The sequence below is a fragment of the Gobio gobio genome (genome assembly GCF_949357685.1).
Source record: "Gobio gobio genome assembly, chromosome: 2".
Taxonomy (NCBI): domain Eukaryota; kingdom Metazoa; phylum Chordata; class Actinopteri; order Cypriniformes; family Gobionidae; genus Gobio; species Gobio gobio.
The window spans coordinates 79,078,964-79,106,736 of NC_137098.1; the positions used below are offsets into that span (position 1 = coordinate 79,078,964).

At 54.1% G+C, this 27,773-nt stretch overlaps 1 protein-coding gene and 2 long non-coding RNA genes across 4 annotated transcripts in view; all 3 read right to left on the bottom strand.

The window, feature by feature from the left end:
- Window positions 1-27,773, bottom strand: part of alpk1 (alpha-kinase 1) — a 77,697-nt gene that overhangs the window by 40,256 nt on the left and 9,668 nt on the right. The gene's annotated exons all lie outside the window — the stretch shown is intronic.
- Window positions 23,405-24,111, bottom strand: LOC307122749. The gene is made up of 4 exons (XR_013816090.1): window positions 23,984-24,111; window positions 23,809-23,905; window positions 23,620-23,693; window positions 23,405-23,533 (listed from the first exon to the last, which is right to left on the bottom strand). It is a non-coding gene; the product is annotated as an uncharacterized lncRNA (long non-coding RNA).
- On the bottom strand, window positions 24,404-25,026 carry LOC307122750. Its single transcript, XR_013816091.1, has 3 exons — window positions 24,906-25,026; window positions 24,699-24,804; window positions 24,404-24,530 (listed from the first exon to the last, which is right to left on the bottom strand). It is a non-coding gene; the product is annotated as an uncharacterized lncRNA (long non-coding RNA).

Consider the following 27,773-nt stretch of genomic DNA (forward strand, 5'->3'; position numbering starts at 1 on the left):
TTCACCGTGAGCCGCAGAGATCAGGCACTCGGCCGTTATTCACTGTGAGCTGGAGAGATCAGGCACTCGGCCGTTATTCACTGTGAGCCGCAGAGATCAGGCACTCGGCCGTTATTCACCGTGAGCCGCAGAGATCAGGCACTCGGCCGTTATTCACTGTGAGCCGCAGAGATCAGGCACTCGGCCGTTATTCACCGTGAGCCGCAGAGATCAGGGACTCGGCCGTTATTCACCGTGAGCTGCAGAGATCAGGGACTCGGCCGTTATTCACCGTGAGCTGCAGAGATCAGGGACTCGACCGTTATTCACCGTGAGCAACAGAGATCAGGCACTCGGCCGTTATTCACCGTGAGCTGCAGAGATCAGGGACTCGGCCGTTATTCACCGTGAGCTGCAGAGATCAGGGACTCGGTCGTTATTCACCGTGAGCTGCAGAGATCAGGGACTCGACCGTTATTCACCGTGAGCTGCAGAGATCAGGGACTCGGCCGTTATTCACCGTGAGCTGCAGAGATCAGGGACTCGACCGTTATTCACCGTGAGCAACAGAGATCAGGCACTCGGCCGTTATTCACCGTGAGGGGCAGAGATCAGGCACTCGGCCGTTATTCACCGTGAGCCGCAGAGATCAGGCACTCGGCCGTTATTCACCGTGAGCCGCAGAGATCAGGGACTCGGCCGTTATTCACCGTGAACCGCAGAGATCAGGCACTCGGCCGTTATTCACCGTGAGCGGCAGAGATCAGGCACTCGGCCGTTATTCACTGTGAGCAACAGAGATCAGGCACTCGGCCGTTATTCACCGTGAGCCGCAGAGATCAGGGACTCGGCCGTTATTCACGTGAGCCGCAGAGATCAGGCACTCGGCCGTTATTCACCGTGAGCCGCAGAGATCAGGCACTCGGCCGTAATTCACCGTGAGCCGCAGAGATCAGGCACTCGGCCGTTATTCACCGTGAGCCGCAGAGATCAGGCACTCGGCCGTTATTCACTGTGAGCTGGAGAGATCAGGCACTCGGCCGTTATTCACTGTGAGCCGCAGAGATCAGGCACTCGGCCGTTATTCACCGTGAGCCGCAGAGATCAGGCACTCGGCCGTTATTCACTGTGAGCCGCAGAGATCAGGCACTCGGCCGTTATTCACCGTGAGCCGCAGAGATCAGGGACTCGGCCGTTATTCACCGTGAGCTGCAGAGATCAGGGACTCGGCCGTTATTCACCGTGAGCTGCAGAGATCAGGGACTCGACCGTTATTCACCGTGAGCAACAGAGATCAGGCACTCGGCCGTTATTCACCGTGAGCTGCAGAGATCAGGGACTCGGCCGTTATTCACCGTGAGCTGCAGAGATCAGGGACTCGGCCGTTATTCACCGTGAGCTGCAGAGATCAGGGACTCGACCGTTATTCACCGTGAGCTGCAGAGATCAGGGACTCGGCCGTTATTCACCGTGAGCTGCAGAGATCAGGGACTCGACCGTTATTCACCGTGAGCAACAGAGATCAGGCACTCGGCCGTTATTCACCGTGAGGGGCAGAGATCAGGGACTCGGCCGTTATTCACAGTGAGCCGCAGAGATCAGGGACTCGGCCGTTATTCACCGTGAGCCGCAGAGATCAGGGACTCGGCCGTTATTCACCGTGAGCCGCAGAGATCAGGCACTCGGCCGTTATTCACCGTGAGCCGCAGAGATCAGGCACTCGGCCGTTATTCACCGTGAGCCGCAGAGATCAGGCACTCGGCCGTTATTCACCGTGAGCCGCAGAGATCAGGGACTCGGCCGTTATTCACCGTGAACCGCAGAGATCAGGCACTCGGCCGTTATTCACCGTGAGCGGCAGAGATCAGGCACTCGGCCGTTATTCACTGTGAGCAACAGAGATCAGGCACTCGGCCGTTATTCACCGTGAGCCGCAGAGATCAGGGACTCGGCCGTTATTCACGTGAGCCGCAGAGATCAGGCACTCGGCCGTTATTCACCGTGAGCCGCAGAGATCAGGCACTCGGCCGTTATTCACCGTGAGCCGCAGAGATCAGGCACTCGGCCGTTATTCACCGTGAGCCGCAGAGATCAGGCACTCGGCCGTTATTCACTGTGAGCTGGAGAGATCAGGCACTCGGCCGTTATTCACTGTGAGCCGCAGAGATCAGGCACTCGGCCGTTATTCACCGTGAGCCGCAGAGATCAGGCACTCGGCCGTTATTCACTGTGAGCCGCAGAGATCAGGCACTCGGCCGTTATTCACCGTGAGCTGCAGAGATCAGGGACTCGGCCGTTATTCACCGTGAGCTGCAGAGATCAGGGACTCGACCGTTATTCACCGTGAGCAACAGAGATCAGGCACTCGGCCGTTATTCACCGTGAGCTGCAGAGATCAGGGACTCGGCCGTTATTCACCGTGAGCTGCAGAGATCAGGGACTCGGCCGTTATTCACCGTGAGCTGCAGAGATCAGGGACTCGACCGTTATTCACCGTGAGCTGCAGAGATCAGGGACTCGGCCGTTATTCACCGTGAGCTGCAGAGATCAGGGACTCGACCGTTATTCACCGTGAGCAACAGAGATCAGGCACTCGGCCGTTATTCACCGTGAGGGGCAGAGATCAGGGACTCGGCCGTTATTCACCGTGAGCCGCAGAGATCAGGCACTCGGCCGTTATTCACCGTGAGCCGCAGAGATCAGGGACTCGACCGTTATTCACCGTGAGCCGCAGAGATCAGGGACTCGGCCGTTATTCACCGTGAGCCGCAGAGATCAGGGACTCGGCCGTTATTCACCGTGAGCTGCAGAGATCAGGGACTCGGCCGTTATTCACCGTGAGCCGCAGAGATCAGGGACTCGGCCGTTATTCACCGTGAGCTGCAGAGATCAGGGACTCGGCCGTTATTCACCGTGAGCTGCAGAGATCAGGGACTCGGCCGTTATTCACCGTGAGCTGCAGAGATCAGGGACTCGGCCGTTATTCACCGTGAGCTGCAGAGATCAGGGACTCGACCGTTATTCACCGTGAGCAACAGAGATCAGGCACTCGGCCGTTATTCACCGTGAGGGGCAGAGATCAGGGACTCGGCCGTTATTCACCGTGAGCCGCAGAGATCAGGGACTCGGCCGTTATTCACCGTGAGCCGCAGAGATCAGGGACTCGGCCGTTATTCACCGTGAGCCGCAGAGATCAGGCACTCGGCCGTTATTCACCGTGAGCCGCAGAGATCAGGCACTCGGCCGTTATTCACCGTGAGGGGCAGAGATCAGGGACTCGGCCGTTATTCACCGTGAGCCGCAGAGATCAGGCACTCGGCCGTTATTCACCGTGAGCCGCAGAGATCAGGCACTCGGCCGTTATTCACCGTGAGCCGCAGAGATCAGGCACTCGGCCGTTATTCACCGTGAGCCGCAGAGATCAGGCACTCGGCCGTTATTCACCGTGAGCCGCAGAGATCAGGCACTCGGCCGTTATTCACCGTGAGCCGCAGAGATCAGGCACTCGGCCGTTATTCACCGTGAGGGGCAGAGATCAGGCACTCGGCCGTTATTCACCGTGAGCCGCAGAGATCAGGCACTCGACCGTTATTCACCGTGAGCAACAGAGATCAGGCACTCGGCCGTTATTCACCGTGAGCCGCAGAGATCAGGCACTCGACCGTTATTCACCGTGAGCCGCAGAGATCAGGCACTCGGCCGTTATTCACCGTGAGGGGCAGAGATCAGGGACTCGGCCATTATTCACCGTGAGGGGCAGAGATCAGGCACTCTGCCGTTATTCACCGTGAGCTGCAGAGATCAGGGACTCGGCCGTTATTCACCGTGAGCAACAGAGATCAGGGACTCGGCCGTTAATCACCGTGAGCCGCAGAGATCAGGCACTCGGCCGTTATTCACCGTGAGCAACAGAGATCAGGGACTCGGCCGTTATTCACCGTGAGCAACAGAGATCAGGGACTCGGCCGTTATTCACCGTGAGCAACAGAGATCAGGGACTCGGCCGTTATTCACCGTGAGCCGCAGAGATCAGGCACTCGGCCGTTAATCACCGTGAGCCGCAGAGATCAGGCACTCTGCCGTTATTCACCGTGAGCTGCAGAGATCAGGGACTCGGCCGTTATTCACCGTGAGCAACAGAGATCAGGGACTCGGCCGTTAATCACCGTGAGCCGCAGAGATCAGGCACTCGGCCGTTATTCACCGTGAGCAACAGAGATCAGGGACTCGGCCGTTATTCACCGTGAGCAACAGAGATCAGGGACTCGGCCGTTATTCACCGTGAGCAACAGAGATCAGGGACTCGGCCGTTATTCACCGTGAGCCGCAGAGATCAGGCACTCGGCCGTTAATCACCGTGAGCCGCAGAGATCAGGGACTCGGCCGTTATTCACCGTGAGCAACAGAGATCAGGGACTCGGCCGTTATTCACCGTGAGCCGCAGAGATCAGGCACTCGGCCGTTATTCACCGTGAGCCGCAGAGATCAGGCACTCGGCCGTTATTCACCGTGAGGGGCAGAGATCAGGCACTCGGCCGTTATTCACCGTGAGCCGCAGAGATCAGGCACTCGGCCGTTATTCACCGTGAGCCGCGGCAGAGATCAGGGACTCAGCCGTTATTCACCGTGAGCCGCAGAGATCAGGGACTCTGCCGTTATTCACCGTGAGCCGCAGAGATCAGGCACTCGGCCGTTATTCACTGTGAGCCGCAGAGATCAGGCACTCGGCCGTTATTCACCGTGAGCCGCAGAGATCAGGCACTCGGCCGTTATTCACTGTGAGCCGCAGAGATCAGGCACTCGGCCGTTATTCACCGTGAGCAACAGAGATCAGGCACTCGGCCGTTATTCACCGTGAGCTGCAGAGATCAGGCACTCGGCCGTTATTCACTGTGAGCCGCAGAGATCAGGCACTCGGCCGTTATTCACCGTGAGCCGCAGAGATCAGGCACTCGGCCGTTATTCACTGTGAGCCGCAGAGATCAGGCACTCGGCCGTTATTCACCGTGAGCCGCAGAGATCAGGCACTCGGCCTTTATTCACCGTGAGCCGCAGAGATCAGGGACTCGGCCGTTATTCACCGTGAGCCGCAGAGATCAGGCACTCGGCCGTTATTCACCGTGAGCCGCAGAGATCAGGCACTCGGCCGTTATTCACTGTGAGCCGCAGAGATCAGGCACTCGGCCGTTATTCACCGTGAGCAACAGAGATCAGGCACTCGGCCGTTATTCACCGTGAGCCACAGAGATCAGGCACTCGGCCGTTATTCACCGTGAGCTGCAGAGATCAGGCACTCGACCGTTATTCACCGTGAGCTGCAGAGATCAGGGACTCGGCCGTTATTCACCGTGAGCTGCAGAGATCAGGGACTCGACCGTTATTCACCGTGAGCAACAGAGATCAGGCACTCGGCCGTTATTCACCGTGAGCCGCAGAGATCAGGCACTCGACCGTTATTCACCGTGAGCCGCAGAGATCAGGCACTCGGCCGTTATTCACCGTGAGCCGCAGAGATCAGGGACTCGGCCGTTATTCACCATGAGCCGCAGAGATCAGGCACTCGGCCATTATTCACCGTGAGCCGCAGAGATCAGGCACTCGGCCGTTATTCACCGTGAGCCGCAGAGATCAGGGACTCGGCCGTTATTCACCGTGAGCTGCAGAGATCAGGGACTCGACCGTTATTCATCGTGAGCTGCAGAGATCAGGGACTCGGCCGTTATTCACCGTGAGCCGCAGAGATCAGGCACTCGGCCGTTATTCACCGTGAGCCGCAGAGATCAGGGACTCGACCGTTATTCACCGTGAGCCGCAGAGATCAGGGACTCGGCCGTTATTCACCGTGAGCCGCAGAGATCAGGGACTCGGCCGTTATTCACCGTGAGCTGCAGAGATCAGGGACTCGACCGTTATTCACCGTGAGCAACAGAGATCAGGCACTCAGCCGTTATTCACCGTGAGCTGCAGAGATCAGGGACTCGGCCGTTATTCACCGTGAGCTGCAGAGATCAGGGACTCGGCCGTTATTCACCGTGAGCTGCAGAGATCAGGGACTCGACCGTTATTCACCGTGAGCTGCAGAGATCAGGGACTCGGCCGTTATTCACCGTGAGCTGCAGAGATCAGGGACTCGACCGTTATTCACCGTGAGCAACAGAGATCAGGCACTCGGCCGTTATTCACCGTGAGGGGCAGAGATCAGGGACTCGGCCGTTATTCACCGTGAGCCGCAGAGATCAGGGACTCGGCCGTTATTCACCGTGAGCCGCAGAGATCAGGGACTCGGCCGTTATTCACCGTGAGCCGCAGAGATCAGGCACTCGGCCGTTATTCACCGTGAGCCGCAGAGATCAGGCACTCGGCCGTTATTCACCGTGAGGGGCAGAGATCAGGGACTCGGCCGTTATTCACCGTGAGCCGCAGAGATCAGGCACTCGGCCGTTATTCACCGTGAGCCGCAGAGATCAGGCACTCGGCCGTTATTCACCGTGAGCCGCAGAGATCAGGCACTCGGCCGTTATTCACCGTGAGCCGCAGAGATCAGGCACTCGGCCGTTATTCACCGTGAGCTGCAGAGATCAGGCACTCGGCCGTTATTCACCGTGAGCCGCAGAGATCAGGCACTCGGCCGTTATTCACCGTGAGGGGCAGAGATCAGGCACTCGGCCGTTATTCACCGTGAGCCGCAGAGATCAGGCACTCGACCGTTATTCACCGTGAGCAACAGAGATCAGGCACTCGGCCGTTATTCACCGTGAGCCGCAGAGATCAGGCACTCGACCGTTATTCACCGTGAGCCGCAGAGATCAGGCACTCGGCCGTTATTCACCGTGAGGGGCAGAGATCAGGGACTCGGCCATTATTCACCGTGAGGGGCAGAGATCAGGCACTCTGCCGTTATTCACCGTGAGCTGCAGAGATCAGGGACTCGGCCGTTATTCACCGTGAGCAACAGAGATCAGGGACTCGGCCGTTAATCACCGTGAGCCGCAGAGATCAGGCACTCGGCCGTTATTCACCGTGAGCCGCAGAGATCAGGCACTCGGCCGTTATTCACCGTGAGCCGCAGAGATCAGGCACTCGGCCGTTATTCACCGTGAGCCGCGGCAGAGATCAGGGACTCAGCCGTTATTCACCGTGAGCCGCAGAGATCAGGGACTCTGCCGTTATTCACCGTGAGCCGCAGAGATCAGGCACTCGGCCGTTATTCACCGTGAGCCGCAGAGATCAGGCACTCGGCCGTTATTCACCGTGAGCCGCAGAGATCAGGCACTCGGCCGTTATTCACCGTGAGCCGCAGAGATCAGGGACTCGGCCGTTATTCACCGTGAGCCGCAGAGATCAGGGACTCGGCCGTTATTCACCGTGAGCCGCAGAGATCAGGCACTCGACCGTTATTCACCGTGAGCAACAGAGATCAGGCACTCGGCCGTTATTCACCGTGAGCCGCAGAGATCAGGCACTCGGCCGTTATTCACCGTGAGCAACAGAGATCAGGGACTCGGCCGTTATTCACCGTGAGCCGCAGAGATCAGGGACTCGGCCGTTATTCACCGTGAGCAACAGAGATCAGGGACTCGGCCGTTATTCACCGTGAGCCGCAGAGATCAGGGACTCGGCCGTTATTCACCGTGAGCAACAGAGATCAGGGACTCGGCCGTTATTCACCGTGAGCCGCAGAGATCAGGCACTCGGCCGTTATTCACCGTGAGCAACAGAGATCAGGGACTCGGCCGTTATTCACCGTGAGCAACAGAGATCAGGCACTCGGCCGTTATTCACTGTGAGCCGCAGAGATCAGGGACTCGGCCGTTATTCACCGTGAGCCGCAGAGATCAGGGACTCGGCCGTTATTCACCGTGAGCCGCAGAGATCAGGGACTCGGCCGTTATTCACCGTGAGCAACAGAGATCAGGCACTCGGCCGTTATTCACCCTGAGCAACAGAGATCAGGGACTCGGCCGTTAATCACCGTGAGCCGCAGAGATCAGGCACTCGGCCGTTATTCACCGTGAGCAACAGAGATCAGGGACTCGGCCTTTATTCACCGTGAGGGGCAGAGATCAGGGACTCGGCCGTTATTCACCGTGAGCCGCAGAGATCAGGCACTCGGCCGTTATTCACCGTGAGCCGCAGAGATAAGGCACTCGGCCGTTATTCACCGTGAGCCGCAGAGATCAGGCACTCGGCCGTTATTCACCGTGAGCCGCAGAGATCAGGGACTCGGCCGTTATTCACCGTGAGCCGCAGAGATCAGGCACTCGGCCGTTATTCACCGTGAGCGGCAGAGATCAGGCACTCGGCCGTTATTCACCGTGAGCCGCAGAGATCAGGCACTCGGCCGTTATTCACCGTGAGCAGCAGAGATCAGGCACTCGACCGTTATTCACCGTGAGCCACAGAGATCAGGCACTCGGCCATTATTCACCGTGAGCGGCAGAGATCAGGCACTCGGCCGTTATTCACCGTGAGCTGCAGAGATCAGGGACTCGGCCGTTATTCACCGTGAGCCGCAGAGATCAGGCACTCGGCCGTTATTCACCGTGAGCCGCAGAGATCAGGGACTCGGCCGTTATTCACCGTGAGCTGCAGAGATCAGGGACTCGGCCGTTATTCACCGTGAGCCGCAGAGATCAGGCACTCGGCCGTTATTCACCGTGAGCCGCAGAGATCAGGCACTCGGCCGTTATTCACCGTGAACCGCAGAGATCAGGCACTCGGCCGTTATTCACCGTGAGCGGCAGAGATCAGGCACTCGGCCGTTATTCACTGTGAGCAACAGAGATCAGGCACTCGGCCGTTATTCACCGTGAGCCGCAGAGATCAGGGACTCGGCCGTTATTCACGTGAGCCGCAGAGATCAGGCACTCGGCCGTTATTCACCGTGAGCCGCAGAGATCAGGCACTCGGCCGTTATTCACCGTGAGCCGCAGAGATCAGGCACTCGGCCGTTATTCACCGTGAGCCGCAGAGATCAGGCACTCGGCCGTTATTCACTGTGAGCTGGAGAGATCAGGCACTCGGCCGTTATTCACTGTGAGCCGCAGAGATCAGGCACTCGGCCGTTATTCACCGTGAGCCGCAGAGATCAGGCACTCGGCCGTTATTCACTGTGAGCCGCAGAGATCAGGCACTCGGCCGTTATTCACCGTGAGCCGCAGAGATCAGGGACTCGGCCGTTATTCACCGTGAGCTGCAGAGATCAGGGACTCGGCCGTTATTCACCGTGAGCTGCAGAGATCAGGGACTCGACCGTTATTCACCGTGAGCAACAGAGATCAGGCACTCGGCCGTTATTCACCGTGAGCTGCAGAGATCAGGGACTCGGCCGTTATTCACCGTGAGCTGCAGAGATCAGGGACTCGGTCGTTATTCACCGTGAGCTGCAGAGATCAGGGACTCGACCGTTATTCACCGTGAGCTGCAGAGATCAGGGACTCGGCCGTTATTCACCGTGAGCTGCAGAGATCAGGGACTCGACCGTTATTCACCGTGAGCAACAGAGATCAGGCACTCGGCCGTTATTCACCGTGAGGGGCAGAGATCAGGCACTCGGCCGTTATTCACCGTGAGCCGCAGAGATCAGGCACTCGGCCGTTATTCACCGTGAGCCGCAGAGATCAGGGACTCGGCCGTTATTCACCGTGAACCGCAGAGATCAGGCACTCGGCCGTTATTCACCGTGAGCGGCAGAGATCAGGCACTCGGCCGTTATTCACTGTGAGCAACAGAGATCAGGCACTCGGCCGTTATTCACCGTGAGCCGCAGAGATCAGGGACTCGGCCGTTATTCACGTGAGCCGCAGAGATCAGGCACTCGGCCGTTATTCACCGTGAGCCGCAGAGATCAGGCACTCGGCCGTAATTCACCGTGAGCCGCAGAGATCAGGCACTCGGCCGTTATTCACCGTGAGCCGCAGAGATCAGGCACTCGGCCGTTATTCACTGTGAGCTGGAGAGATCAGGCACTCGGCCGTTATTCACTGTGAGCCGCAGAGATCAGGCACTCGGCCGTTATTCACCGTGAGCCGCAGAGATCAGGCACTCGGCCGTTATTCACTGTGAGCCGCAGAGATCAGGCACTCGGCCGTTATTCACCGTGAGCCGCAGAGATCAGGGACTCGGCCGTTATTCACCGTGAGCTGCAGAGATCAGGGACTCGGCCGTTATTCACCGTGAGCTGCAGAGATCAGGGACTCGACCGTTATTCACCGTGAGCAACAGAGATCAGGCACTCGGCCGTTATTCACCGTGAGCTGCAGAGATCAGGGACTCGGCCGTTATTCACCGTGAGCTGCAGAGATCAGGGACTCGGCCGTTATTCACCGTGAGCTGCAGAGATCAGGGACTCGACCGTTATTCACCGTGAGCTGCAGAGATCAGGGACTCGGCCGTTATTCACCGTGAGCTGCAGAGATCAGGGACTCGACCGTTATTCACCGTGAGCAACAGAGATCAGGCACTCGGCCGTTATTCACCGTGAGGGGCAGAGATCAGGGACTCGGCCGTTATTCACAGTGAGCCTCAGAGATCAGGGACTCGGCCGTTATTCACCGTGAGCCGCAGAGATCAGGGACTCGGCCGTTATTCACCGTGAGCCGCAGAGATCAGGCACTCGGCCGTTATTCACCGTGAGCCGCAGAGATCAGGCACTCGGCCGTTATTCACCGTGAGCCGCAGAGATCAGGCACTCGGCCGTTATTCACCGTGAGCCGCAGAGATCAGGGACTCGGCCGTTATTCACCGTGAACCGCAGAGATCAGGCACTCGGCCGTTATTCACCGTGAGCGGCAGAGATCAGGCACTCGGCCGTTATTCACTGTGAGCAACAGAGATCAGGCACTCGGCCGTTATTCACCGTGAGCCGCAGAGATCAGGGACTCGGCCGTTATTCACGTGAGCCGCAGAGATCAGGCACTCGGCCGTTATTCACCGTGAGCCGCAGAGATCAGGCACTCGGCCGTTATTCACCGTGAGCCGCAGAGATCAGGCACTCGGCCGTTATTCACCGTGAGCCGCAGAGATCAGGCACTCGGCCGTTATTCACTGTGAGCTGGAGAGATCAGGCACTCGGCCGTTATTCACTGTGAGCCGCAGAGATCAGGCACTCGGCCGTTATTCACCGTGAGCCGCAGAGATCAGGCACTCGGCCGTTATTCACTGTGAGCCGCAGAGATCAGGCACTCGGCCGTTATTCACCGTGAGCTGCAGAGATCAGGGACTCGGCCGTTATTCACCGTGAGCTGCAGAGATCAGGGACTCGACCGTTATTCACCGTGAGCAACAGAGATCAGGCACTCGGCCGTTATTCACCGTGAGCTGCAGAGATCAGGGACTCGGCCGTTATTCACCGTGAGCTGCAGAGATCAGGGACTCGGCCGTTATTCACCGTGAGCTGCAGAGATCAGGGACTCGACCGTTATTCACCGTGAGCTGCAGAGATCAGGGACTCGGCCGTTATTCACCGTGAGCTGCAGAGATCAGGGACTCGACCGTTATTCACCGTGAGCAACAGAGATCAGGCACTCGGCCGTTATTCACCGTGAGGGGCAGAGATCAGGGACTCGGCCGTTATTCACCGTGAGCCGCAGAGATCAGGCACTCGGCCGTTATTCACCGTGAGCCGCAGAGATCAGGGACTCGACCGTTATTCACCGTGAGCCGCAGAGATCAGGGACTCGGCCGTTATTCACCGTGAGCCGCAGAGATCAGGGACTCGGCCGTTATTCACCGTGAGCTGCAGAGATCAGGGACTCGGCCGTTATTCACCGTGAGCCGCAGAGATCAGGGACTCGGCCGTTATTCACCGTGAGCTGCAGAGATCAGGGACTCGGCCGTTATTCACCGTGAGCTGCAGAGATCAGGGACTCGGCCGTTATTCACCGTGAGCTGCAGAGATCAGGGACTCGGCCGTTATTCACCGTGAGCTGCAGAGATCAGGGACTCGACCGTTATTCACCGTGAGCAACAGAGATCAGGCACTCGGCCGTTATTCACCGTGAGGGGCAGAGATCAGGGACTCGGCCGTTATTCACCGTGAGCCGCAGAGATCAGGGACTCGGCCGTTATTCACCGTGAGCCGCAGAGATCAGGGACTCGGCCGTTATTCACCGTGAGCCGCAGAGATCAGGCACTCGGCCGTTATTCACCGTGAGCCGCAGAGATCAGGCACTCGGCCGTTATTCACCGTGAGGGGCAGAGATCAGGGACTCGGCCGTTATTCACCGTGAGCCGCAGAGATCAGGCACTCGGCCGTTATTCACCGTGAGCCGCAGAGATCAGGCACTCGGCCGTTATTCACCGTGAGCCGCAGAGATCAGGCACTCGGCCGTTATTCACCGTGAGCCGCAGAGATCAGGCACTCGGCCGTTATTCACCGTGAGCCGCAGAGATCAGGCACTCGGCCGTTATTCACCGTGAGCCGCAGAGATCAGGCACTCGGCCGTTATTCACCGTGAGGGGCAGAGATCAGGCACTCGGCCGTTATTCACCGTGAGCCGCAGAGATCAGGCACTCGACCGTTATTCACCGTGAGCAACAGAGATCAGGCACTCGGCCGTTATTCACCGTGAGCCGCAGAGATCAGGCACTCGACCGTTATTCACCGTGAGCCGCAGAGATCAGGCACTCGGCCGTTATTCACCGTGAGGGGCAGAGATCAGGGACTCGGCCATTATTCACCGTGAGGGGCAGAGATCAGGCACTCTGCCGTTATTCACCGTGAGCTGCAGAGATCAGGGACTCGGCCGTTATTCACCGTGAGCAACAGAGATCAGGGACTCGGCCGTTAATCACCGTGAGCCGCAGAGATCAGGCACTCGGCCGTTATTCACCGTGAGCAACAGAGATCAGGGACTCGGCCGTTATTCACCGTGAGCAACAGAGATCAGGGACTCGGCCGTTATTCACCGTGAGCAACAGAGATCAGGGACTCGGCCGTTATTCACCGTGAGCCGCAGAGATCAGGCACTCGGCCGTTAATCACCGTGAGCCGCAGAGATCAGGGACTCGGCCGTTATTCACCGTGAGCAACAGAGATCAGGGACTCGGCCGTTATTCACCGTGAGCCGCAGAGATCAGGCACTCGGCCGTTATTCACCGTGAGCCGCAGAGATCAGGCACTCGGCCGTTATTCACCGTGAGCCGCGGCAGAGATCAGGGACTCAGCCGTTATTCACCGTGAGCCGCAGAGATCAGGGACTCTGCCGTTATTCACCGTGAGCCGCAGAGATCAGGCACTCGGCCGTTATTCACTGTGAGCCGCAGAGATCAGGCACTCGGCCGTTATTCACCGTGAGCCGCAGAGATCAGGCACTCGGCCGTTATTCACTGTGAGCCGCAGAGATCAGGCACTCGGCCGTTATTCACCGTGAGCAACAGAGATCAGGCACTCGGCCGTTATTCACCGTGAGCTGCAGAGATCAGGCACTCGGCCGTTATTCACTGTGAGCCGCAGAGATCAGGCACTCGGCCGTTATTCACCGTGAGCCGCAGAGATCAGGCACTCGGCCGTTATTCACTGTGAGCCGCAGAGATCAGGCACTCGGCCGTTATTCACCGTGAGCCGCAGAGATCAGGCACTCGGCCGTTATTCACCGTGAGCCGCAGAGATCAGGCACTCGGCCTTTATTCACCGTGAGCCGCAGAGATCAGGGACTCGGCCGTTATTCACCGTGAGCCGCAGAGATCAGGCACTCGGCCGTTATTCACCGTGAGCCGCAGAGATCAGGCACTCGGCCGTTATTCACTGTGAGCCGCAGAGATCAGGCACTCGGCCGTTATTCACCGTGAGCAACAGAGATCAGGCACTCGGCCGTTATTCACCGTGAGCCACAGAGATCAGGCACTCGGCCGTTATTCACCGTGAGCTGCAGAGATCAGGCACTCGACCGTTATTCACCGTGAGCTGCAGAGATCAGGGACTCGGCCGTTATTCACCGTGAGCTGCAGAGATCAGGGACTCGACCGTTATTCACCGTGAGCAACAGAGATCAGGCACTCGGCCGTTATTCACCGTGAGCCGCAGAGATCAGGCACTCGACCGTTATTCACCGTGAGCCGCAGAGATCAGGCACTCGGCCGTTATTCACCGTGAGCCGCAGAGATCAGGGACTCGGCCGTTATTCACCATGAGCCGCAGAGATCAGGCACTCGGCCATTATTCACCGTGAGCCGCAGAGATCAGGCACTCGGCCGTTATTCACCGTGAGCCGCAGAGATCAGGGACTCGGCCGTTATTCACCGTGAGCTGCAGAGATCAGGGACTCGACCGTTATTCATCGTGAGCTGCAGAGATCAGGGACTCGGCCGTTATTCACCGTGAGCCGCAGAGATCAGGCACTCGGCCGTTATTCACCGTGAGCCGCAGAGATCAGGGACTCGACCGTTATTCACCGTGAGCCGCAGAGATCAGGGACTCGGCCGTTATTCACCGTGAGCCGCAGAGATCAGGGACTCGGCCGTTATTCACCGTGAGCTGCAGAGATCAGGGACTCGACCGTTATTCACCGTGAGCAACAGAGATCAGGCACTCAGCCGTTATTCACCGTGAGCTGCAGAGATCAGGGACTCGGCCGTTATTCACCGTGAGCTGCAGAGATCAGGGACTCGGCCGTTATTCACCGTGAGCTGCAGAGATCAGGGACTCGACCGTTATTCACCGTGAGCTGCAGAGATCAGGGACTCGGCCGTTATTCACCGTGAGCTGCAGAGATCAGGGACTCGACCGTTATTCACCGTGAGCAACAGAGATCAGGCACTCGGCCGTTATTCACCGTGAGGGGCAGAGATCAGGGACTCGGCCGTTATTCACCGTGAGCCGCAGAGATCAGGGACTCGGCCGTTATTCACCGTGAGCCGCAGAGATCAGGGACTCGGCCGTTATTCACCGTGAGCCGCAGAGATCAGGCACTCGGCCGTTATTCACCGTGAGCCGCAGAGATCAGGCACTCGGCCGTTATTCACCGTGAGGGGCAGAGATCAGGGACTCAGCCGTTATTCACCGTGAGCCGCAGAGATCAGGCACTCGGCCGTTATTCACCGTGAGCCGCAGAGATCAGGCACTCGGCCGTTATTCACCGTGAGCCGCAGAGATCAGGCACTCGGCCGTTATTCACCGTGAGCCGCAGAGATCAGGCACTCGGCCGTTATTCACCGTGAGCTGCAGAGATCAGGCACTCGGCCGTTATTCACCGTGAGCCGCAGAGATCAGGCACTCGGCCGTTATTCACCGTGAGGGGCAGAGATCAGGCACTCGGCCGTTATTCACCGTGAGCCGCAGAGATCAGGCACTCGACCGTTATTCACCGTGAGCAACAGAGATCAGGCACTCGGCCGTTATTCACCGTGAGCCGCAGAGATCAGGCACTCGACCGTTATTCACCGTGAGCCGCAGAGATCAGGCACTCGGCCGTTATTCACCGTGAGGGGCAGAGATCAGGCACTCTGCCGTTATTCACCGTGAGCTGCAGAGATCAGGGACTCGGCCGTTATTCACCGTGAGCAACAGAGATCAGGGACTCGACCGTTATTCACCGTGAGCCGCAGAGATCAGGCACTCGACCGTTATTCACCGTGAGCAACAGAGATCAGGCACTCGGCCGTTATTCACCGTGAGCCGCAGAGATCAGGCACTCGACCGTTATTCACCGTGAGCTGCAGAGATCAGGGACTCGGCCATTATTCACCGTGAGGGGCAGAGATCAGGCACTCTGCCGTTATTCACCGTGAGCTGCAGAGATCAGGGACTCGGCCGTTATTCACCGTGAGCAACAGAGATCAGGGACTCGGCCGTTAATCACCGTGAGCCGCAGAGATCAGGCACTCGGCCGTTATTCACCGTGAGCCGCAGAGATCAGGCACTCGGCCGTTATTCACCGTGAGCCGCAGAGATCAGGCACTCGGCCGTTATTCACCGTGAGCCGCGGCAGAGATCAGGGACTCAGCCGTTATTCACCGTGAGCCGCAGAGATCAGGGACTCTGCCGTTATTCACCGTGAGCCGCAGAGATCAGGCACTCGGCCGTTATTCACCGTGAGCCGCAGAGATCAGGCACTCGGCCGTTATTCACCGTGAGCCGCAGAGATCAGGCACTCGGCCGTTATTCACCGTGAGCCGCAGAGATCAGGGACTCGGCCGTTATTCACCGTGAGCCGCAGAGATCAGGGACTCGGCCGTTATTCACCGTGAGCCGCAGAGATCAGGCACTCGACCGTTATTCACCGTGAGCAACAGAGATCAGGCACTCGGCCGTTATTCACCGTGAGCCGCAGAGATCAGGCACTCGGCCGTTATTCACCGTGAGCAACAGAGATCAGGGACTCGGCCGTTATTCACCGTGAGCCGCAGAGATCAGGGACTCGGCCGTTATTCACCGTGAGCAACAGAGATCAGGGACTCGGCCGTTATTCACCGTGAGCCGCAGAGATCAGGGACTCGGCCGTTATTCACCGTGAGCCGCAGAGATCAGGCACTCGACCGTTATTCACCGTGAGCAACAGAGATCAGGCACTCGGCCGTTATTCACCGTGAGCCGCAGAGATCAGGCACTCGGCCGTTATTCACCGTGAGCAACAGAGATCAGGGACTCGGCCGTTATTCACCGTGAGCCGCAGAGATCAGGGACTCGGCCGTTATTCACCGTGAGCAACAGAGATCAGGGACTCGGCCGTTATTCACCGTGAGCCGCAGAGATCAGGGACTCGGCCGTTATTCACCGTGAGCAACAGAGATCAGGGACTCGGCCGTTATTCACCGTGAGCCGCAGAGATCAGGCACTCGGCCGTTATTCACCGTGAGCAACAGAGATCAGGGACTCGGCCGTTATTCACCGTGAGCAACAGAGATCAGGCACTCGGCCGTTATTCACCGTGAGCAACAGAGATCAGGGACTCGGCCGTTATTCACCGTGAGCAACAGAGATCAGGCACTCGGCCGTTATTCACCGTGAGCCGCAGAGATCAGGGACTCGGCCGTTATTCACCGTGAGCCGCAGAGATCAGGGACTCGGCCGTTATTCACCGTGAGCAACAGAGATCAGGCACTCGGCCGTTATTCACCCTGAGCAACAGAGATCAGGGACTCGGCCGTTAATCACCGTGAGCCGCAGAGATCAGGCACTCGGCCGTTATTCACCGTGAGCAACAGAGATCAGGGACTCGGCCTTTATTCACCGTGAGGGGCAGAGATCAGGGACTCGGCCGTTATTCACCGTGAGCCGCAGAGATCAGGCACTCGGCCGTTATTCACCGTGAGCCGCAGAGATAAGGCACTCGGCCGTTATTCACCGTGAGCCGCAGAGATCAGGCACTCGGCCGTTATTCACCGTGAGCCGCAGAGATCAGGGACTCGGCCGTTATTCACCGTGAGCCGCAGAGATCAGGCACTCGGCCGTTATTCACCGTGAGCGGCAGAGATCAGGCACTCGGCCGTTATTCACCGTGAGCCGCAGAGATCAGGCACTCGGCCGTTATTCACCGTGAGCAGCAGAGATCAGGCACTCGACCGTTATTCACCGTGAGCCACAGAGATCAGGCACTCGGCCATTATTCACCGTGAGCGGCAGAGATCAGGCACTCGGCCGTTATTCACCGTGAGCTGCAGAGATCAGGGACTCGGCCGTTATTCACCGTGAGCCGCAGAGATCAGGCACTCGGCCGTTATTCACCGTGAGCCGCAGAGATCAGGGACTCGGCCGTTATTCACCGTGAACCGCAGAGATCAGGCACTCGGCCGTTATTCACCGTGAGCGGCAGAGATCAGGCACTCGGCCGTTATTCACTGTGAGCAACAGAGATCAGGCACTCGGCCGTTATTCACCGTGAGCCGCAGAGATCAGGGACTCGGCCGTTATTCACGTGAGCCGCAGAGATCAGGCACTCGGCCGTTATTCACCGTGAGCCGCAGAGATCAGGCACTCGGCCGTTATTCACCGTGAGCCGCAGAGATCAGGCACTCGGCCGTTATTCACCGTGAGCCGCAGAGATCAGGCACTCGGCCGTTATTCACTGTGAGCTGGAGAGATCAGGCACTCGGCCGTTATTCACTGTGAGCCGCAGAGATCAGGCACTCGGCCGTTATTCACCGTGAGCCGCAGAGATCAGGCACTCGGCCGTTATTCACTGTGAGCCGCAGAGATCAGGCACTCGGCCGTTATTCACCGTGAGCCGCAGAGATCAGGGACTCGGCCGTTATTCACCGTGAGCTGCAGAGATCAGGGACTCGGCCGTTATTCACCGTGAGCTGCAGAGATCAGGGACTCGACCGTTATTCACCGTGAGCAACAGAGATCAGGCACTCGGCCGTTATTCACCGTGAGCTGCAGAGATCAGGGACTCGGCCGTTATTCACCGTGAGCTGCAGAGATCAGGGACTCGGCCGTTATTCACCGTGAGCTGCAGAGATCAGGGACTCGACCGTTATTCACCGTGAGCTGCAGAGATCAGGGACTCGGCCGTTATTCACCGTGAGCTGCAGAGATCAGGGACTCGACCGTTATTCACCGTGAGCAACAGAGATCAGGCACTCGGCCGTTATTCACCGTGAGGGGCAGAGATCAGGCACTCGGCAGTTATTCACCGTGAGCCGCAGAGATCAGGCACTCGGCCGTTATTCACCGTGAGCCGCAGAGATCAGGGACTCGGCCGTTATTCACCGTGAACCGCAGAGATCAGGCACTCGGCCGTTATTCACCGTGAGCGGCAGAGATCAGGCACTCGGCCGTTATTCACTGTGAGCAACAGAGATCAGGCACTCGGCCGTTATTCACCGTGAGCCGCAGAGATCAGGGACTCGGCCGTTATTCACGTGAGCCGCAGAGATCAGGCACTCGGCCGTTATTCACCGTGAGCCGCAGAGATCAGGCACTCGGCCGTTATTCACCGTGAGCCGCAGAGATCAGGCACTCGGCCGTTATTCACCGTGAGCCGCAGAGATCAGGCACTCGGCCGTTATTCACTGTGAGCTGGAGAGATCAGGCACTCGGCCGTTATTCACTGTGAGCCTGTGGCAGTACGAAAAAAAAGGAGTTTTTTTTTGCTGTGTGGCCGGATGGAGGAGGGAAATAAATTAACCGGAAATAGGAAATGTGTGTATATAAGGAGGAGTTACAGGAGGAACGGGAGGAAGAAAAAAAAAAGAAAGAGGAGAGGAGAGAAGGAAAGAGAGAGGGAGAAAACCCGCATACCTGAGGAAACCGCCTAGTTGGTGAGACTGAACGCATCACTGCTGTTTGGGCCAGTCGGGTCGCTGAAGCGGACGCGAGTTTCCATAGCGATCTCTGTAGTGCGGCATGCACTCACGGCTGCTGGTTGCAGAGTGACGACGTCTTTGTGGCTGACGAGAGCGAGTGAGCTGCTCAGGTGAACGAACTCCCTGTTTAAACTCCCTTAGCGTAATAGACTCCCACAGACAAAAAAAACAGTTTCCTTCCTGCCATTACCGGCCCGAGCTCAGCGCTCTTCACGCACACACACAAACACACGAACTACACCAACACGCAAACATACCTGAACTTTCAAGCACGCCCATTCATCACATCACACCAAAGACAAAGACTTTTGTTTAACTCCAGGTGTTTGGGTGATTTAATGTGTAAACATTTTTGTAATTTTGTAAAGACCTGATTGGTTGAATTTCCTTTTGTTATTTAATTTGCTCACCTTGAGAGACTGAACGGTTGAAGGTGTTGAATCTGCCGGGAGTATTCTAAGCGATACTTGCATTAATTTTGACTGTTATTTTTTTTTCTTATTTATCTATTTATTTACTTATTTATTTTTGTTTTCATTGTAATTATTGTTTTCATTGTGTTGAACAAATGAGTGTTTTTTTTCTTTTAATTTAAACCAAGGTGATCTCTACATATATACTTTTCCTTATTACTGTTTCCACCTCTTGTCGAGGGAATCATGTGACCCTTATTGGGGTTTAATTAATTGTCCAAATTATTTATTCACTTTTTCTTTTCTTTTTTTGTGATTTTTCTACATTCATTCTTTTGAAAATATAGAAACATTTCATAACATGAAACTGAACTTCTGGATTATTTTTGCTTTCGTGTTAGTTTGGAAAAAATATAACCATGAATATGAGATATTTGTTTGAGACTGATTTATGTTTGTAATCGGTGGCTAATAGAGACCTTCCGGGGGTAAAAAAGCAACAGATAACATTTATATTTCGACAAGAGTAAGCTTGTCTGGCGCCCGAACTGTGTATAAGTTAAAGTAGATATTATATTTAATTTTTTTTGACCTGCCACCGTTACAGAAGTGGCGCCCGAACAGGGACTTGAATTTTTTTTGGAAAAAAGAAAACAATATATCGAATTTTGATGAAGACTTGAACTGTGGGGAAAAATTTGTGAAACACCCTCTACAAACTGTGATTGACAATTTTGTTACCTTTTGGGGAAAAGTGTATTTGGTAACCTGTGATTTTTGAACTGTGGGGGGAAAAGCCTGTATTTAAGGAGAGGTAACCATTAATGAGGACAATTGAAGTGGGACTTGGTGTTTAAATACTTAAAAGAAAGAGAAAAAAAAAAAGTCAAATTTATGTATGTGGGTTAGACTTGTTTATTGAACACTGTTACAACATTGTCATATTGTTGTTTTATGCATGTTCTGATTGTTTCCTGACACACATACACCTTCCATTTGACATAACATTGTACACAGTTCATTGTAATTGCAGATATGACCACTACACCATCCCCTATGTCCACTTATGTGGATATTGAAGCTCCTCCAGACGTTGCAACCCCTACATGGCCAACTGTCACACATCCTCAGGTTACCCCTGGTCATCCTTTACCACGTGTTCCATACACCCAAGTGCCTTCTAGAACCAGCTATCCTGAATCACATGTCCAGTTTAGCACTCCAGTACAAACTCTTTCCTGGGAAGAGGGGCCAGGCCCCATGCAGCTATGCACATCACCTGACCTTTCTTCTTCTTTCTCTGTGACCCAGCAGGATTTGCCCGGTGTACTCCCAACTCCTGGAAGAGAAATGCACCAACTTACTTCAAGGGTTCAAGGTAATTGGGATACACTTCTGGATTTTGTAAAAACTCAAACAAAAGCAGTCGGTGAACTTACCCAGGGGCTGAAAGCAGCTTCTTCTCAGCACAGTGACCAAATTAATAACCTCTCTACCAAAGTGAGGGACAACCAGCAGCAAGTTCTCACCCTAATGGCCACGAGTGGAAAACAGGATGAGTCTGAGGCTGATCAGTTAACTAAAGCCATAAAACTCATGATATCAGGTGAACTTCAAAAGGTAGAATCTACTGTGGTATCTGAGGTACGCTTCATGGTGGATCAGCTCCAGCTGGAAGTTCAACAAGACCTAAAAACCATGCAACAACACTTTCAAAAAAGCCATGATCAGCTGACAACAGAAATACAGCAATGCAACAGTCAAACTGCTATTCTTTGTACCAACTTAAGGAAGTTTGAGACTGAGATGACTGATCGATGTAAAACTCAAGAAAAGAAGATGGTGGATCTACTTAAGGAGAGACTACCATCCCCTCCTGATTCTACTTCGCTCCCTTCCCTTCCTCCCTCACCCTCAGGGCCTGCACCTGTACCTGCACTCGCACCTCCATCCGCTGCTACAGGGGTAAGAAGTGACCACCTGAAATTAACGTTTCCCACCTTTGGAAGGCCATCCGACGACCCAGATCCGTTGCTATATCTGGCCCGTTGTCAAGATTTTCTAGCACTACATCCCTTGGTTGATGCAGACCTGCTGGCCACCTTCCGAACTGTCCTGTATGGAACTGCCCGTGACTGGTGGGAAGTTGCCAGATCCTCTATAACAACATGGAGTGACTTCGAATCCGCCTTCCTCTCAGCTTTCCTCTCGGAGGATTATGAAGATGAGCTGGCAGATCGGGTCAGAAATAGGACCCAAGGTGAGAAGGAGTCCATCAGGGATTTTGCATTCTCGTACAGGGCTCTCTGCAAAAGGTGGAAGCCTGCCCTAACAGAGAGTGACATGGTAAAATTGATCCTTAGAAATATCAAGCCCTATCTTGCCAGCCAGCTACGCAGCAGAGTAAGCACGGTCGAAGATCTAGTGAAGCTGGGTCACCAGCTGGAAAAAGATTATGCGCAGCAAATCCAATATGAGGGACGTAAGGCCATAAAACCACCTACAATGCCACAAAGACCAATTTCTAGTCAAACCGTGGAGAAGCCTCAAGTACAGTGTTGGAGGTGTAAAGGTTACCACTCACCTGGAAACTGCCCACATTTTACGTCTGCTTCTCCTAACCAGCCATCTGGACAGTATCGTGCCAACAATAACAAGCATTCCTTCCAACCTTTGAAGTCTGGGGGTCCGCCTCGTCAGCCAGCTACCCTTTCCAGCAATGCGGTGTCTGCAGCAGCTACACCCTGGCCATCTATGACCATGGAAGAGAGTACCACCACCGGTCTCAATACCCCAAATCATCCAACTGCGGTACCACAACAATTAGTAATACCCATTAGTATTGGCACTTGGAGAGGGAAGGCTATACTGGATACGGGCGCAAGTTACACCCTCCTCCATGAAAACCTTTTGTCAGAACTTAACCCACAAGTCAAACTTCACCCTTGGACTCTTGGACCACTGTATTTAGCTAATGGTGTGGCAGAAGTTCCACTAGGCTGGATAAATTTGCCCATTATTATCCATGATAAGACTTACTCAGTGTGGGTGGCTGTTCTCACCTCCAAAGCCCTTGCTTATGCAGTGATCTTAGGTTTGAACTTTATATTCTCTAGTGGTCTGCAGATTAACGTGACAGACAGGAAATATTCATTCAAGTCTGCCCCTAATGAAGACTATCCTTTTCAACCAGGTCAGGCCAGTATCCCTGCAGTGAAACTACCACACCTGGAAAAGAGACATCATCACAAGAGCGTTAAGCAAAGCCTCTCCCTGCTTAGTTCCATTCCTCCACCCACACCCCCATTGCTATCATGCCCATTTGACAACTTGGATGATCAAGAGTTAATTGACCTGGCTGTAAATGGTGCTCACCTGCCACCGGACGGAAAACACCAACTACGGCAAATCTTAGAGTCCAACTCCGAGGTGTGTACCCTTCGTCCAGGACGGACCGATGTTCTCCAACACCACCTCTATATCACCCATCCAGTGCCCATTAAACAGCGACCGTATCGCATGAGTCCTTCCAAGCAAGCTGTTGTGAGAGAGCAGCTGGAGGAGATGCTACAGGCTGGTATCGTGGAACCATCTCACTCAGCCTGGGCTTCACCTGTGGTTCTAGTTCCCAAAAAAGATGGTAAAATGAGATTCTGTGTTGATTACCGGAAGGTTAATGCTATAACTGAGAGTGATGCATACCCTCTCCCGAACATCACTGAGATTCTTGAATCCCTCTCTGGTGCGTCCATCTTTTCGACCATCGACCTTAACAGTGGCTACTGGCAGGTAACAATGGACCCAGATAGCAAGCCCATGACGGCCTTCATCACTCCATCAGGGTTATATCAGTTTAGAGTCATGCCCTTTGGGTTAAAAAATGCCCCAGCGACCTTTCAAAGATTGATGGAGACAGTGTTGAGAGAATTGCGAGGTAACATCTGCTTTGTCTATATTGACGATATTATAGTGTACTCACCAAGCATGGACCAGCACTTCCTCGATCTCCAGACAATTCTCCATCGATTGCGGACAGCTGGGTTGACTGTAAACCTAAAGAAGAGCAGGTTTTGTCTTCAGGAGTTGACTTTTCTTGGGCATGTGGTGAATATTCATGGTATCTCCACAGACCCGAGTAAGGTGGAAGCCATCCGTGCATACCCTGTACCTCGTAATATCAAAGAGGTTCAACGCTTCCTTGGACTCTCCGGGTGGTACCACCGGTTTGTGGCAAATTTCTCACAGATCGCAGAGCCCATTAATGCCTTGAAAAAAAAGGGTCATGCATTTAAGTGGTCACCCCAATGTCAACAGGCTTTTGAACTGCTAAAAGCATGCCTTACCTCACCTCCCATCCTCGGACATCCCGACCTTGAACGTCCATTTATTGTGTATACCGACGCCAGCGACACCGGACTGGGTGCGGTGCTGACGCAGCGCCGGGACCAGGGCTCAGAGCAGGTGATTGCCTATGCAAGTAGGACTCTAAACAAAGCAGAAACAAATTACACCGTGACAGAGAAGGAATGTCTTGCTGTGGTGTGGGCTCTAGAAAGGTGGCAGCATTATTTAGAGCCCAAACTATTCACTGTGGTGACCGATCACTCAGCCCTGCAGTGGGTAATGAGCTCTACAAAAACCACCAGCCGACTTATCAGATGGGTTCTTCGACTGCAGAAGTTTGATTTTGTAGTTGAATACCGGAAAGGTAGGCTGAATGTAGCCCCTGATGCTCTGTCCCGGATCCACACCCCACCCGGATGTAGCGTGTATACCAGTCGAACTGAGGAGTCAGACCTTCCAATCTCTGCCGCTGCCATATGGGAGGAACAACACAAAGACCCTGATGTCATCAGAATATTCCAAACAATGGCAGGACATGGCGATCATCTGAAAGATCAATATAAGGTAATGGAAGATAAACTGTACCACACAACACAGTTGAAGAGTGGCCACTGTCATTATCGGATATATATGCCCAACAGTCTGATTTCGACAGTCCTGAAACACTATCATGCAAACCCATTAAGTGGTCATATGGGTATTTACAAAACCTACCAGAGGCTGCATGAGGTGGCTTTTTGGCCGGGGATGTGGGCGGACGTTAAGAATTACGTCAAAAGGTGTGTGAAGTGCCAAACTCTAAAAAGCGAAAATCGTAAACCTGCAGGAAAAATACAACAAATCAGCACCTCACATCCCAACGAAATGTTAGGGGTAGACATTATGGGACCAATGCCCCGCAGTACCCAACAGAATGAGTACCTTCTTGTCTTTGTGGACTACTTTACCCGCTGGGTGGAGCTGTTTCCCATGAGGAAGGCCAATGCACAAACCGTTGCGACGATTTTCAGGAGAGAGATTCTGACACGATGGGGTGTTCCGGACTTTATCTTATCTGATAGAGGTTCCCAGTTCCTTTCTGCTGTATTTAAGGAGTTGTGTGGTAAGTGGAGTGTCTCACAAAAACTCACCACTGCATACCACCCACAAACTAATATGACAGAGAGAGTAAACAGGACCCTCAAGTATATGATTGCTGCTTACGTAGATGAAAACCATAAGAAATGGGATCACTACTTACCTGAGCTACGATTTGCAGTCAATTCAGCTGTCCAGGAGTCCATTGGCATGAGTCCCGCAGAACTCCACTTGGGGAGAAAATTGCAAGGTCCAATGGACAAACTGTTGCACGGTAGGAATCTCTCTCCCGATCTACCTTCCTATGATGTTGTCAATAATCTTGTCCAACTTCAAGTAAAGGCAAAGGAGTGCTGCAAAAAAGCCCAAAAAAGACAGCTTAGGAATTACAATAAAAACAGACGGGAGGTGTTCTTTAAAGAAAAGGACCGAATATGGTTAAAGAATTTTCCCCAGTCCAGTGCACAACATTACTTCAGTGCAAAACTTGCTCCAAAATGGAAGGGTCCTTACCGTATAATAAAGCAGCAGGGTCCGTTGAATTATCAAGTGGCATTGGAGTCCACAGGGGAAGATGTTCGCACTGTGCATGTGACTAATTTGAAACCATGTTACCCCACATCAGAGGAGTTGGAAATCCAAGAGAGGCAACGAATCCTGGAAATTTTCCAAGAATCCGCTAGTGAGGATGAAGATTTCTTAGGTTTTTAATCCCCACTTCTCACTTTTTGTCTTACAACCATGGGTTGTTTTCTCCAGAGGGGGAGAGTGTGGCAGTACGAAAAAAAAGGAGTTTTTTTTTGCTGTGTGGCCGGATGGAGGAGGGAAATAAATTAACCGGAAATAGGAAATGTGTGTATATAAGGAGGAGTTACAGGAGGAACGGGAGGAAGAAAAAAAAAAGAAAGAGGAGAGGAGAGAAGGAAAGAGAGAGGGAGAAAACCCGCATACCTGAGGAAACCGCCTAGTTGGTGAGACTGAACGCATCACTGCTGTTTGGGCCAGTCGGGTCGCTGAAGCGGACGCGAGTTTCCATAGCGATCTCTGTAGTGCGGCATGCACTCACGGCTGCTGGTTGCAGAGTGACGACGTCTTTGTGGCTGACGAGAGCGAGTGAGCTGCTCAGGTGAACGAACTCCCTGTTTAAACTCCCTTAGCGTAATAGACTCCCACAGACAAAAAAAACAGTTTCCTTCCTGCCATTACCGGCCCGAGCTCAGCGCTCTTCACGCACACACACAAACACACGAACTACACCAACACGCAAACATACCTGAACTTTCAAGCACGCCCATTCATCACATCACACCAAAGACAAAGACTTTTGTTTAACTCCAGGTGTTTGGGTGATTTAATGTGTAAACATTTTTGTAATTTTGTAAAGACCTGATTGGTTGAATTTCCTTTTGTTATTTAATTTGCTCACCTTGAGAGACTGAACGGTTGAAGGTGTTGAATCTGCCGGGAGTATTCTAAGCGATACTTGCATTAATTTTGACTGTTATTTTTTTTTCTTATTTATCTATTTATTTACTTATTTATTTTTGTTTTCATTGTAATTATTGTTTTCATTGTGTTGAACAAATGAGTGTTTTTTTTCTTTTAATTTAAACCAAGGTGATCTCTACATATATACTTTTCCTTATTACTGTTTCCACCTCTTGTCGAGGGAATCATGTGACCCTTATTGGGGTTTAATTAATTGTCCAAATTATTTATTCACTTTTTCTTTTCTTTTTTTGTGATTTTTCTACATTCATTCTTTTGAAAATATAGAAACATTTCATAACATGAAACTGAACTTCTGGATTATTTTTGCTTTCGTGTTAGTTTGGAAAAAATATAACCATGAATATGAGATATTTGTTTGAGACTGATTTATGTTTGTAATCGGTGGCTAATAGAGACCTTCCGGGGGTAAAAAAGCAACAGATAACATTTATATTTCGACAAGAGTAAGCTTGTCTGGCGCCCGAACTGTGTATAAGTTAAAGTAGATATTATATTTAATTTTTTTTGACCTGCCACCGTTACAAGCCGCAGAGATCAGGCACTCGGCCGTTATTCACCGTGAGCCGCAGAGATCAGGCACTCGGCCGTTATTCACTGTGAGCCGCAGAGATCAGGCACTCGGCCGTTATTCACCGTGAGCCGCAGAGATCAGGGACTCGGCCGTTATTCACCGTGAGCTGCAGAGATCAGGGACTCGGCCGTTATTCACCGTGAGCTGCAGAGATCAGGGACTCGACCGTTATTCACCGTGAGCAACAGAGATCAGGCACTCGGCCGTTATTCACCGTGAGCTGCAGAGATCAGGGACTCGGCCGTTATTCACCGTGAGCTGCAGAGATCAGGGACTCGGCCGTTATTCACCGTGAGCTGCAGAGATCAGGGACTCGACCGTTATTCACCGTGAGCTGCAGAGATCAGGGACTCGGCCGTTATTCACCGTGAGCTGCAGAGATCAGGGACTCGACCGTTATTCACCGTGAGCAACAAAGATCAGGCACTCGGCCGTTATTCACCGTGAGGGGCAGAGATCAGGGACTCGGCCGTTATTCACCGTGAGCCGCAGAGATCAGGGACTCGGCCGTTATTCACCGTGAGCCGCAGAGATCAGGGACTCGGCCGTTATTCACCGTGAGCCGCAGAGATCAGGCACTCGGCCGTTATTCACCGTGAGCCGCAGAGATCAGGCACTCGGCCGTTATT